Raw genomic sequence first — 14,985 nt, 5'->3', positions numbered from 1 at the left:
AATGATATGCTATGATAGAAGATTTCATTTATATCACCCACTTTTACGGCATAGCATTAAGTCAAACAGTTCTCATTTGGACTGTCTTCTAAATAGTGTCACCTCTAGTCTGGGACATAAAATACAGCTTAAACCTACCTGAGAGAAGGTAACCACTGTCATATCTGCGCATATATTTGCTGAAAGCTGACATTTTCCATATGCCTTGCTGTTTCAACTTCAATTTTTTTTTTCATAGATACAACAGTTACTTTATGTCTGTATGAGTCTGCAGCTATAGGCACAATGAGTTTTAATGTTAGCAGGCAAAGCACCAATGTGTTTTTCTGTATGAGAAAGCAAAAAGAATACTTTTATTTTAAACTAAGTAAGTAAGCACACATGTCAGTCCGCAGAGCAATAAGTCTATGACCATGCTATCTATCAACCCATCTCATCACACTGAATTATCAAGCTTTATTGGACACACACATACAAACACGTACAAAAGCACTCACATGGGCACGTACAGTGTCTCACTCACCCATCCATCACATAACGCCCGCATCTCCTCATCTGAAACTGGCTTTGGCTCAGATACAAATCAATGTACCAGTCAAGTGAATCCAGGTGAGATAGAAATCCACTTACAGACCTCTGATCACAATCAGTGGTGGAGAAACCACATGGAGGCAGGTTTTCCTGGGCTTCAAAAAAAAAAAAAAAAAAAAAACACAAGGCCGCAGCACGATGGGGGACGACCGCGGAAAGGGAAAGCGGAGGAGATTACATCTCAGGCTCGGCGCGCCGCTCAGCGGGAGGTGCCGCTAGTGCTCAGGAAAGAACACATGGGGTCGAACGCGGAGAGCTAACGCAGACTGACAGAGGCTAGCATGTGGTCGAGGGAAGATGAGTGGTGCTAGTGATCTGCTATGAGTGCATAGTTGTCATGTGGTGCATCGGGTGTTGGTTTGCGTAGGTGTAAGAAAACAGATTTTCAAACACAGAGAGCTAAAGTCAGTTACACACTGCAGTTATTTGGATGTCCTAAATGGATTGTGTTACATAAAAGATTTCACCCAAGATATTAAGACGTCAAATGTGATTTTGTGCAGTGAGGAAGCCAGCAGGAGAGCACACCAGGGGTAACGTGTTTGATGTGATGACTACATGAATAACACTGTGTTAAGTCAGAGAACATAAAGGGTTATTACAGCCTCCTTTAACATCTTTTGGCTGTGTTTGGATTTACTTGCATCCAAAAGCACACTTGAGTTTGGTATCCTGGGGTGTACTATGCTACAGTGCAAAAGCACAAATACATCAGTTTTAAAACATATGGTTATACTAGAAAAAACGAATCGGAAACAATACTGTATGATGCAAACAGCACAAAACCTTTCACAATCATAGTCAAATTGTGCTTTAAAAGACACATGTATATTGAGGGACTGAGTCCTTATGGGTATGTGACAAATGCAATACATCATGCTTAATCCAGAGTATAGCAGTGTTTGTTTTCATAGCCTAGAGCTATGTCTGTCTGTGCTGCAGCCGATACCCTCCTTTTCTAAAAAAGGCTGTATAGATCACAGCATCTCTGTACTGTTTTCACTTCTGTGCCAGACCATTTAGCCACCTTGGCCAGTGGGGTCTACCGTCTGCCATAATCGGAGGGCGACATCTCCAGGAAACCGTTGGCCGTAGAAGATAATTGATATCATGCCGTAATAGCAGGCCAAAGTGGGATGATAGAGATGTTGGAGGCCAGACAAAGAACTGACACCTCTATGAGGTTTCCTGTTGTGGCTGAGTGACTCACTGCTGTTGGACAGTTCCTCTCTGACACTCTTTTTTTTTTCCTCGTGTCCTCTGTAACTTTCCTCACCTTTTCTCATAAGAAAACAGGCGCACGCACCAGCACAAAATGATCTTTGCCTCTTTTCTTTTTGTTTAATACCACATTACAAGCAGATGGATTTGGGTTGATGCCTTCTAATACCATTTGTGGAATACAGCACTGTTGTGTATTCTCACCGAGTGTCTCAGCCTCTCTCCTTTTGAAAAAGGAATTGATTGCGTTGTAGGTGAAAACGTTCCCCCATGATGTATATTTGATTTGTGTGCACAACTCATAATCAGAGGAACATTCACACACATGTACATTTTTGAGATCCCGTTGAGAGTATCTGATATATTTCCTAAGCTATCCACTTTAGAACCGCAGTCATTCACCTCCAATCAATGTTGAATTGCCCTCATGCAATTCTGCTCTGAGACCACTGTCTGCTGCTGAGTTCTTCAGGTGAAAGTGTCTTTGTAAGTCAGCACATTTAATATAAAATGTCTATCCAGTGCAGCGAGCAGTCAGGCTGTCTGTCTGTGTCAGCATGGCTTTTTAAGTGCGTAATTATCATAAAGACATGCACTACTCCTTTCGGGGAAATGGATGGAGCGGGCTGTCAAAATTTTCCGTCTCATGTGGCTGTCCATGTGACAGCCCTGGTGGTGTGCATGGGTCAAAGCATAACCTGTCTAAGATTGTTAACCCTAAAAGTACACTGTGTAGCAATGTGGTTAAGTGGAATGGAAAATAAATGCCTTGACACAGACAAAACAGTGATGTTTAAAAATTGTTACAATGGCATAGGAAACACAGTTCTTGTGTTTGTGCAACGTACAATGACAGGATTTCCAAAGCTTTATGTCTTTAGTTATGTCACTGGTGTAGCTCCAGGAATGGCAGAGACTGACCTGTCAATCCAACACTTTAAAGCTCAACAACAATTTGATGCAATGCCATGTAAATTGGTGCCATATTCAGGCTCTTCAAAACATGAATTCTAATGATTTGATATGTCTTACTATCAACACATCCCCTGAAAAGACCAAACCTAACAACCACTGTCTGTGTAGCTAAAGCATATTCCTATGTGTCTTGTTTCGCAAAGACAAATCAAAGCACACACTACATAAGTCATACGATTGCACTAGGTGTCATAATGCCTCACTTTGATGAACAGTGAGAACTGTAGTTTGCGTCTTACACATACACTGTTCCTGATGCTGTACATACTTGTCAGTGTGCCCAGATTTGCATTAATCTGCTGCTAAAAATACTGTACTCTAACAGCTGTTCTGCTTACTTCTATTTGAGCAGCATTTGCTTAAAATTGTGCCCAGCTGTTTTAGGAAATTAAACTATGTATTTGTGACCTGCTTGTTAGTCTTATTATACCATATTATATGATTAATACAGTATCTTTTAAATATTTTTAGAATGTTGTCAGCCTTAAGTTCAGCAGAATACCACTAAAACTAATGACTGAACAATGTCCTGTCCACCTCAGCTGTACTTAACATGCTAAACAATAGCTTATTAACCTTGTATGTAATACCATGCTAGCACCCTCATGCCACATTAGTTAGCAATATTTTTGGCAGATTTTTCATCAATAAAGGATTTTAGTTGCTGATAACGTGGCTGTAAACTTTGAAACCATTTTTCTATTCAAGTCAGAAACGAATCATTACAGTTGGTCTTGTATATCATCAAACCAAAACAGTTGCTCTGAAATATGGCACAGGAGCTGGAACAGCTCAACCATAACCGTTAACAGTCGTCCTCACTACTGTACAAACATCTCATAAACTGTCACATACTGAATGAAAAGGACTAAAGAGGAAAGTAAATCAGATATTATTGTGATTGCTTGATTTGTTTTCCTTTTTTTTTTTTTTTTTAATAGAAGCATACCCACGTAGGGGACATGACAAATAATGATCGATACAACAAGTGAAGAGTGGTTGATTGCAGCAGTGATCAAGGGGCAAAGATGGATTGGAGCTTTAAAAGAGGAGTAGACATCAAATGACCATAAGACTGTGAAGCATTACTTTCCTTTGGCTCCAAAAGAGAACTAGATGAATAGATCTGAATTAATCTTTCCTTATAATACCAATTATTTACTATCAGCTGTAATGAAGCCCGGTTGGTATGAGACAAGAATAATCCTAGATTCATTGCCTGCAGTGAATATGTGACAGAAATTTTCACAGTTCCTCCTCCAGAACAGATGTGAGTGTGAATATTCATAGCAGCACAGACTGCCAAGTGGACCTTCTTTCTCTTTACTTGTTGCATGAACTTTTCATGATGTTTCTGTCACTTTCTATCAACCACGCCGCTGAAGTCTCCATGGTCCTCTGCGGCTTTTCCTAATCTTCTTTTACTTTTCATTTTCATTGTCAGTGTTGTCAATATCCAAAGCTGGAAGCTTATACAGTACTGAGTGATATTGGAACTGGGTTCATATGCTGACGATAAGCCTCTTACGCTAATAAAGTATACCATGCCAAGTTGACTCCAAGTCCCCTCTTATTTATTTATCTGGGAAGGAGGGAAAAACAAAAGGGAGGAATTAGGAAGGATTAAGGTCTTTAGAGTTTTTTATTCATTTCACAAGGAGGTGGACAGGGTGTTGAGGACATGAGGGATGGTTTGAAACCAACTAGGAAGAGTTGTGGGATATTAGCAGCATTTTATTTGGAGTCCATTTCAATGCTTAAGACTTTATGCGTATAATTACATTGTTAATTAGCTCAGCTCAGTCATGCTTTGAAGGTTTTAGATTTTTCATTGTATAAATTCACTTTTTTAATATTTAAAGGGACACACACACACACACACACACACACACACATATATATATATATATATATATATATATATATATGATCATTGCAATACTTGATCTTCAATTGAGAACCTAAGAATTCCCTGTATTTATTTTTTTTTAATCCAAAAAATGTCCAACTTTTGGCTTCAATGTTCCATCATTGGTCAAATGTAGCAGCTCAGTCCTCACAGAAGAAGTGAACCCAAATTTCTACCATGTCTGCGTTTGGTCCAATTTCTAACTGACCTTTGCCTATGAATACATTTTTCAATATATTTCAGTATATCTTTCTTTGAATTGTTAGATGGGCCATTTTAAAATGTACTCATCTTTGAAGACTGAGTTTTAATCCACTTTTTGTTTATCTAACGGTAACACCTGCTTTTGTGAAAAAAGCAATCATAATTTTCATGGTACCCAACTTGAGCCAGCTGGGTAAGTGACAATCATTTCCACTGGCCTCGTGGTTCTTGTGGCACTGGGAGGCAAATGTTGGCTGGATTGATGCCTTTTGATTCATGTGGACCAGAGCCTCATTGGATTTCGATCTCAGGTATATGCTGCAAATGTTTAAAAACATTGAATTGCCCTTGCAATTTCAAATTCAGCTTGTAGAGTGATGGATATACCGAAAGAATATGTTGAAAGAGGGAGAATGAGTTTCTTCCTGAATTCATACGCCCTGGTAATCACTCTTCATCGTGACAGCCAGTGGATATCTGTATGGAACATTAAGTAGCATATGTGTGGTCTGCCCCCATGACCATGCACAGTGCATTGAAAAGGCATCTGTGGAGTACTCTGTTTTGAATGTAGTCCATAAACCTGATAAGTTCTTTGACTTCTTTAGCAAGTTTGGAGGATACATTTTTATGCCATCAATGCCCTGCTGTATAAAGCTGTGAATCCGTACCACATCTACAAGCATTCAGACCACCCTTTTAGGCTACATAATCACTTGTAGGAACATCATTTTTCTGCATTCATTCTGTGGCATTTTCCTAGTATGAATCATTTAGTTGGACTGAGAGGAAATATGCAGCTTTAGTCATGAACAGCCAGTCTTGAGGTAATTTGCTTTTAAAGTTTGTGTGAAATCTCTTTGATTCTCAAAGAAACCACGTTATAAAACAGAAATCTAATTTAATTTATGGCATGACTCAGGTAACAGGCATAAAAAAGTCACCTGGATCTCTTCAGAGACTGCTGTGTTGGTACTATATATTGGCCGTTGACATAAGTCTTGCACTGCTGAATACTTTCAAAACGGAAGTTATTACCAGGGATACTGGGCTGGTGATGTCTGACTCAGAATTAATTTCTGTGAAACAGTGCAGGACCTTCTCCCCAAGGCTGCACACAAACCCAAAAGACTTGACCTAATACTTGTATGATTTAGTCCCAGCTTTTGTCTTCTGTAGAACAGGCTCTCTGCTCGGTGGTTATAAGAATATTTGCATTACTAGTCTACAAGGAATTAATATGGCCAACATAAGCAGACTCTTAATCTGGCTCTAGTTCTCTCCCTGATCACATAATAATCCATGTCCTAGAGCTAGGTGACATAAATTGAGTATAATTGAGTGGAAAGAAAAAATAATCCTTAGAAATTAAAGTCTGAAAACCCTATTGCCAAACCAGCAAATCAGTGCTTGTAGTGGCACCACAGACATCACCACAGTGGAATATGAGTTAATAAAATAAGGTGTCCATCAGTTTGAGCTATAGGAATCCACCATGCACATGCAGTCGTCAGTTTCCCTGTCATACTGTCTCATGAGTGACAAAGTACTTGACTTATGGTCAGGTACACCCACAGTCACCCCCTTGTTGTGTCGTAGGTCAGGAAGCCAGTTAAAGTGAACGTGTTGGACACAGCTGGGGCATGACGTCTTACAGTGCACAGCTGATTTATCTCCAGTGACAAGGGACCCAACTCAGCATGCCAGTGGCATTACCATCATTAATCAGGCGAGACACAGCCATGCCCACAGGAAATTAATTAACTCTTAAAAATCAGCATAGGCTCATTATTTATAGTGGCTAATTTATTTGCCGGATTGTACAATATCTTGCCATACCATAAACCCACATCCACAGATCAGGAGAGATACTCATGCAGAGAGGAGAGAAAGACTTGTAAGACAGTTAAGGCAGAAAGAAAACAAATGCTTTTTTTGGGGGGGCGCTCTAATATGGTATTTTAATTAGAGTAGGTATTTTCAGCTTTGAACAACTGTCAGTGCTCAAGATGAACAGTTTTAGCAGCTTAGAACACACTCTTGTCTGTTCATAACATGGATGACTGCAGAGCACAGGACCTTATGAAATGGCACTATTTTTTTTAAATAGAGAAGAGTAGCTCTACTTGATGGCCCTTGGCCATTTCCTCTGTAATAGCAAATGAAATGTTGTAGATCAGATTTGGTTGCCAAACTCTGTTTCTGAATCATTTGAGCAATTGTTTCCTCTCCATATATGCCTTTTTTGGGAGAATGCTACTGTTTCAAGCACTTGGAAAAGCGGTTAGTGTAATGCTCCAGAATGGCTAGGGATAGCCAGTGCCAGTGTTGGACTTATCGTGTGCCAGGGTAAATCCAGTGGTTAAGTCTCTGGAGCATCATGTTGGTCCCATTGAACAAGGATTGAGTTTTTTTTACAGTTATATTTTTTCTTCTATAATTTCCTTTCATTAAACTACATGCTGATTCTACAAAAGTATAAGAATCTCAAAATGTGGTTTTCAGTTTCCCTTTGATTATAGAGTGCTGTTATATTTCATAAGGGGTTTTTCCAAGTCAGCAAAGGATAAATAAATACTTGACTCTTGAGAGTAAGGAGCATTCTGTTTACTAAAAGACCAAAAGTTAAAGCATTAGTATTTCATCAGCGGCTCATCAGCATCAGGATTGAACCAGATTTTGAGAATATTTTAGTGCATTGATTTATCCAGTACATGTACTGCAAATGCAGAAATTGCAATGCAAGTGAAGTTATTGAGCTACACATGTGTGGGAGGAGTTCTGTCAAGATAAATGCTCTGGCTGTATGAAAGTTTAAATCCATTTGGTTAATACAGTACAGTCATGTATCAGTTCTATCCTCTTTTGGCATTCGACAGTAGTGCCAACAAAGAACACAGTACACAGTTGACAAACAAAAAGTAGCAGTGACTGGAGAGATGGGAAAAGGGCAGCTGGGGCAGTGGGTTGTCAGCCTGAACCACATATTCTTTGAAAAAGAAACCCAAACTGAACTATACACTGACAACAAACATACCCCCGAGGGGAATAGGATGGGAGATAAGAGGGATGAGCGCACAGGTTGCAGATTCGCAGCACTTTAGGTGTTGTAACAAGAGAGAAGGAGAAGGAGCCAGACCAGAAACTGTATTTAAGTATTTCAAGAAGTCACCTGAAAAGAAATGAATCAAGTGACTGCAAGATTACTGATGGCAGCAGAGGTTGCGCCCTGGAAACTGGCAGCCAAGGGAGACGTGGATGTGAGACTGCCAGCAGTGACTACTCATCATGAAAGTTGTGGCAGAGATTTATGAAACAGGGCCCTGAAAAATGGCACAATAATGGCAGAGCTGCAAATAATTTCCAGGTTTTTTAGTGCTGTGCAGGGCAGAATGGTAATCTGTTCAATTTCAGTAAACATTTTTCTCAGGTTGCAGAATAGTAGCAACATGGGAAACCTTAAAGAGAAAGCATATATGAAGCACCAGCTGTAACGATACCGTGGAGCAAGATTTGGTATGGTGCCACATTTTGATTAATTGTCCAACATCAATCTGAAGACCTGCTACTGAATGGGATGAAAGATATACTTTAGTGCAGAGGATGTGTAGATCTAAAGGCATAAATCTCCAAGAACATAAAATCAGGATGATGGTCTTAATCAATAGTTATGTTTAGGTAAGAAATTTTTCCCCTAACAATCTGAATATGAGTCCAATCAGGAAATATACTGTGATTTGAAAGATATTATACTCTGCTTTAAAGGGGTGGTTTTACATTTTATAATTTATACTGATTACTTTGTAGTTTTGGAATGGATATAATCTCTCTGCAGGAATCTAACCCACTTTTCAGTGTGATGTGTTTTTGTCAGAGGAATGTTTACTACTCTCACAGATATAGACAGAAGATTTGCCCTCTGCTCAGTGATTATGTTCTGAAAAAAGAAAATGTTGCTTCAGCACAAAAAGCACAGCGGTAAACCAGTAACAGTGCCAAGCATTCAGTCACCCTATCCGGCACACTGATATTGCTTTGCCACAAGCTTGACATAGAAGCCATAAAGGATGCACTGTTATTGTGACCATGCTGGTCCAAGGCTACAGAGCTGGAGAGCAGCAGCTCATAATCCACTTCCTGGTTGAGACTGATTAAGACCTTCATGTATGTCACCACAGAGTCTGTGCCAGGCAGAAGATGGACCCTGTGAGCTGCTGGCGAGGTGTCAAGCTCATCATGTCAAGCTAGACCAATTCCTGTTAAGAAGAAAATAGCCACAGACTGGTTTCTCTTTACCTTTTCAAAGTAGTCAGTGCCAGTGTTATGACAAAATTCATTATGGGGCAAAAGAACAGTCTGAGGGACACGGCTGCAATCCAGGGCTTGTGCCAAGGCCTAAATGGCTTGCTGAGACTGTCAACATGTACAAACTGTGCTGAAAGTCTAAGGTATGGCTCTGTCAGCGTTGCACCACCCAGATCTGCTCAAGGCTTACTGCACGAGCCTTGTCGACAAAGTGCCTGACTTAGAAGTGGAGAACCTGGATGTATCCTAGCAGTGGAAAACTAGTATCAATGGAAGGGGTTGAGATTGCCAGCACACCCATGTATCATCTACCTCTGACGTTCTATGGGCTTATGAGCAGGCTACGGTGCAACTTCAAGACCCTGGAGGAAGAGGTTATGAGGATGATGCTGCCATATACTGTGGAAAAGACTTAAAAGCAGCCAAGAGAGACAGCACTGTTGAAATGGGAGCAATAGAGCCTGCTGAGTTATCCTCAAGAGTGTATGCAATCACTACAGCAGGACTTGGTTTCTAATCCTGAAGCTATTCCAGGGCGAGGTTAGCAAGCAGAGGCCAAAGTCCAGCAATAGAATGGGAATATAATAGAAAGGAGCCTTAACCAAGAGGGAGCTGGTAAGTAGACAGAAATATCCCATGTTGCAATCCCTTATAGTCAGAACCCATTATGTATCAAATCCTTGACCAAGCAATTTATGATTCTCACCTCTACCCCCAACCACATGCTAGAATACAGAAGAGTCCCAGTTGATTTCCCATCATAAATTCATCCTTGATCAGTGTGTTTCCAGCTGGGTACACTTAACGCATCATGGCCTGTTGTTACAAGGCCATTACTGTTGGTGAAGTCCATTATTCGTAGTCTGGGGTCCAGGACCCACGCAGGTGATCACAAAAACCATCTAACAACTGAGATCAGTGTGATCAAGATGGTATAGCTCTTAAAGCAGACTGCCAGCTTCATGCAAATATGAATCCAAAACCTACAGTAAGCGTCATTCAACCCAGACTTAATATATTTGTTGATTCCTACTGATTTCCTACCACACAGGTAGGAAATTAAAGTGCAAAGAAGAAATCTTTTTTGCCTCAAAGACGTGATAAATATACAATCCTCCTGCTTGAATCTGCATTTTCCCTGACTTCCGTCCGGTGCAATATAATTAAAGCGACCAGTAATTTGCCTTCTCACATAGCCTTTTGAAATGGGTCCTCTTTACAACCAACATTCCAAGTTTATCAGTGGAAAACACTCCTCTACGCTCCATTGCTTTCCAGACATTAGCAACACATGTCAAAACAGACTGGCATCAGGTCTTATTTAGTGGGACTTTATGCAAATCAGATGAACAGTTCCTGGCCTCATTTACATCTGTAGTTTTAGTAAATACCCCGCTGAACTGAAAAAATTGAGGTGACGCAACTGTGCCACACCATAGGCAAAGTAAAAATCTCCCAGATTTAACAGAGAGATATTTTTTCTTTTTAACCAAAAACCTCTCTGTACAATTACATTGGTTGCATTCAGTACCACTGAGACCCCTCCACTTTATATGTTGCAAGGGCATAAGTTTTGTTTATTGGTAGCAATATCTACATGTTTTCATCTGTAAATTTTTTTTTAATTTGAACTTTCCTTGGCACAGAGTTGACCTCAATGCTGTAAGTGTAGTTTAAAATCACTGTGTAGATGCATTATGCCCTTCTTATTTGACCGTGGTCTCAATTGAGGCCAAAACAAAAGGATTAGTAAATCTTAATGCGTGTATTATTACACCCAAGCCTCCCACTTTGGCACCGGCAGACAACCCCCATCGGTGGACAAGCCTTACATTATAGTAAGAGAGAGTGAGAGAGATGTGAAATCAGAATAGGTCTTGTTAATGGGATTGTAGTGTTTTAGAAGAAGCCTATGCACTCAGCAGATAAGGGGACTGTTTATCCCGTTAATGTGTCACTTTAAATACATTAGGAGTAGGAGGGCTCTTGTTTTTTTTTTTTTCTTTTTTCTTTTTTCTTTTTTTATTGGCACTCTGCCTCACTAATCCTGAAGCTCGCAAGGGACAAAGCATTTATAGATCCACACATAAATTACACTTTAACTGGTTATTAGTGGGTTAATGATGCTAATTTTCTGGAGGAAGCCAAAAATATATTTTGACTTAATTGCGCAATAAAAGGTGGCATTCATTCAAATGCATATATCGATTTAGATCATTTAAAGCTGAAGTGACCTTGAGCATAAATGGAGCTACTTGTACAGTACATAGGCGCATGTGCAAGTGCAGTTGTGCATGCACACACAGACACATGGACAGTGATACACATTACAGAATATATTCACTGTGTCACAGCGGGACCAAAGGCAAACAGTAACTTGTTTATTCTATTTACATTGTCACAAAAGGTTCCCCGAGGTCCGCTACCCACACAAATGCTGTTCTATAATTCATTGCTTACTTTGCACTTGTCTTTGCTGTTAGAAAATATGTAGGATGATGCTTAGCAATATTTGTGTATAACTATGTTGTGTGTTTGTTTTTTTTCTCAGTAGTTTCATTTATACTCTTATAGAAGCAAAATGCATTATATGGCTGTGACTTTCACTTAACTTCTGAGATGTTTATTGGTACAAAAAGGATGAAATATCTCTTTAAGGCACCTACTGTCACTTCCTAATACTGTTACTGCCACACCTTATTTGTGTGTTCTGAAGTCATAAGTCACCTTTTCCTTCATGCTGGGAGGCTCACTGGCTGTGTCTCTGAAAATATGATTGGTTTTCTGTAGGAGGTGGTCAGTGCGCAGTCCAGCAGCTGCCGCTGTGATTGAGCGCAGTAGGAGCTAGCATGGGTGTGGACATCAGCAATAAGGCCTGAGTGGCACTGGCAGGGCCTCTCGTTAGCAGGAGATCTTTCAGAGGGCCCCGCTTAGAAATCCAGGGACAACGTTATTCTCTCTGTCAAAATCCTGTAGCATTCCTCCTGTCCCACTGATATTACCTAGAATAGCTATTTTGTTTGTCACAAACTGCGTGGAAGTGTAGCAAATTTAGAACGCCATTGCAGTAGTCACTATAAATACTTATTGGAGAGTCTATCGCAAACTAATTCCGAAACCGATTTAGATAACAGGCCCATGGAGTTAGTGCCATTATACCAGGCAAATCTAATCATCGCAGAAAATAGTGTAAAACTACTTTTTGCACAGATTAGTTCCATTTATGCACTGCTGTAATTTAGTAACTAATAGAATTATCAGTGGTGACATGATACTTACATGATACATTTTACCTTGAGAAATGTCAGATATAACAGTGTATAAAGTGGCCTCTGCAATGGGGAGTGTGTGGGGAAGTGAGGTGAAAAACAGGTCATCCAGAGAAACAGGTGTTGAGTCAACAGAATTGGATCCCACAGTGCTGATTGAGCGAGGAAGTATAGCGACAACAGTCTTTGGTGCTCGGAGGTCTGAAAGGGGGGAGAAGACTACCGACACCTTTTCTTTTCTTTTCTTTGCCTGGTTTTCTTTTTCTTCACAAACTGAATGGTCAACAGAAATCCCTTATACTTTTTTACCACTTCCCTTTTTAAAAAAAGAAATGTTTGAATATGTGGTCATTAAGTTCATTTGGGCAGGTGATGGCAATTCACTGACTTTAATCTCACCAAACCTGCCTGAGAATGAGACTCTCTTCTTCCAGATGGACTTATGTATGGCTCATTGATAGTGACAAAACAACAATGACCAACTGATGTGATACTGGAGTGAAAAACATACACATGCATTATATCCCACTGTGTGACAGACTTGTTTAGGTAACACTTTTCCAATTTCTGGAAAAGGAAAAAGAAGCCCTGATGCCTTTTTAATTGTGTTCATTTTCATTGGTCTTTATGTGAATGCCAGCTATTTCATTAGTGTTTGTAATGAGACATTAGGGTGGCATTTAGTTGCCTGGGTGTTAAATTGGAAAGAGGAGCCCTGCATGCCTTTTGTAGCTCATCCTGTATTTGCCTAAATATTCCATAGCTCCCATCAGGTCCTTATAAATGGTAATGGCACAGTTAGCATTTCGGGAATATGACATCTAGAGTTCCAGACCATTTAGTAGCTAATACAGGAGGCATTTTTTTCCAACATGTTTGCTTTGCTACTGATTAGCAGTTCCTGTTGTCAGAAGTGTGAAGTCAAAAAGTGAAAACATGTAGAATTTGCCATTGTCACAGCTGACAGACTTTTTGAGGCTGCATTTGAATGTCTAGGAGGTATGCTAATATTATTGAACACATTTGATGAGTGTCAGACTGATAAATCCCTTTCCTCTTTCTGTCTCTTCATCTCTGTCTGCTTGTCTGTCTCTTTCACACATTATCACATCTCCTTTTTCCATCCTCACTTTCATTTTGGGCCGAGTCGTTTGAAACCAACGGATCCATCCTTATTCCTCCCGTATGAATTATTGAATATTCATCTGCCCAATGTGTTGTCACAAGACATCTATACTACAGGCAGCCTGTACAGTGAAATGTGGGGTGCTGTTCGAGGGAAGAATGGCACGTTAAGCCACGTATGTAATGACAGGCAGCAAAGTGCCTTTAGGGTGCCAGCTTTCATCAAAGTAAATGTTGATGACACGTGCTTGTTGCTGAGCTGACAAACTGTCACGGAGCTGTCAGGTTTTCACAATCACTGACTCTGCACTGCTATTATCACCTTTAAGCTGATGAATGCCAACCTTTTGGGGATGTGGGTTGTTGTGTGGGCTGACAGAGTACTGTGTATGTATGTGCATATGTGTGTTTGTTAGCTCTTAGACAATATATACTAATACAGTAATGTTTTGTCTGCTGTCTGTCAGGCTGTTGGAAGCAGTGCAACCTTGGCAGTGATAATCATTATCAACACACAGCCTGACTGTGCTGTGAACTGAGTCATTGTGTTGATGATATTTCAAAAAGTTTATATATTATATATATATAAGAGTAAATCTGTATGGTATAGATTATGTGGTTGCAGTTTGAATTTAAAGGGAAGTCCACCTCCACATAAGAAGAAAATTTCAGATGTTAAAGTCACTGACCATCTCCCTAACTGGAAATAAGTGCATTGAGGATTGAATTGAAGATGTATTCAGGTAATACCTTTTGGAGATGGTCCATTGACATTGAATTAGATTTTGACTCTGTGGGCTCATAAGATTTTTGAGACATCCCATCAAATGGGTTCCAGCTGTGACTCAGAAAATACGCCCATATCCCAGCAAAATCACCACGGGGTGCACAGTCATAGTATTAAGGGAATTTTCAGTGTTCATGATCACTGGAGCAGCCCCAGGATTTGTCTCTGGATGACATCATTTCCAGTTTTTTTACCCCTGTTGTTCAGCAGAAGGGGTTTCTAATCCCCACTAATTCAAATACTGAAATGAAATGTTGAAACCGCAAATATATATTCAGTTTTAGAGTGGATTTTACTTTTAACAAGCAGAGAAGCTCAGTGCAATAAATTAGGTGTGGGATAAAATGAATTTATTTCACCTAGTTCTGTCATTTTCACTACATAAACACTGCCTTTTTATGTATTATCATGAAGGCTTATTACTGCTCCCTGTGGCAAATGCAGGAGAAACACGTTGCGCCACTGATGATAGCGGTGGTCATAACGTGGGTAATTTTTCACGAATTGCTACAAGGGACAATAATGACTTTGTTAAAATCGCACTTGAAAGTTATTTTTAATTTTTCAAATTATGTTTTTCACTTTTACATGTGGACGGG

At 39.9% G+C, this 14,985-nt stretch overlaps 1 protein-coding gene across 2 annotated transcripts in view; it reads left to right on the top strand.

Moving 5' to 3' along the window:
• The window catches only part of LOC108874064 (astrotactin-2), a 242,057-nt gene that overhangs the window by 21,765 nt on the left and 205,307 nt on the right, over positions 1-14,985 (top strand). The gene's annotated exons all lie outside the window — the stretch shown is intronic.

This window comes from Lates calcarifer, linkage group LG9 (assembly GCF_001640805.2).
Source record: "Lates calcarifer isolate ASB-BC8 linkage group LG9, TLL_Latcal_v3, whole genome shotgun sequence".
NCBI classification, from domain to species: Eukaryota; Metazoa; Chordata; class Actinopteri; family Centropomidae; genus Lates; species Lates calcarifer.
This window is presented reverse-complemented; position numbering and strand designations above follow the sequence as displayed.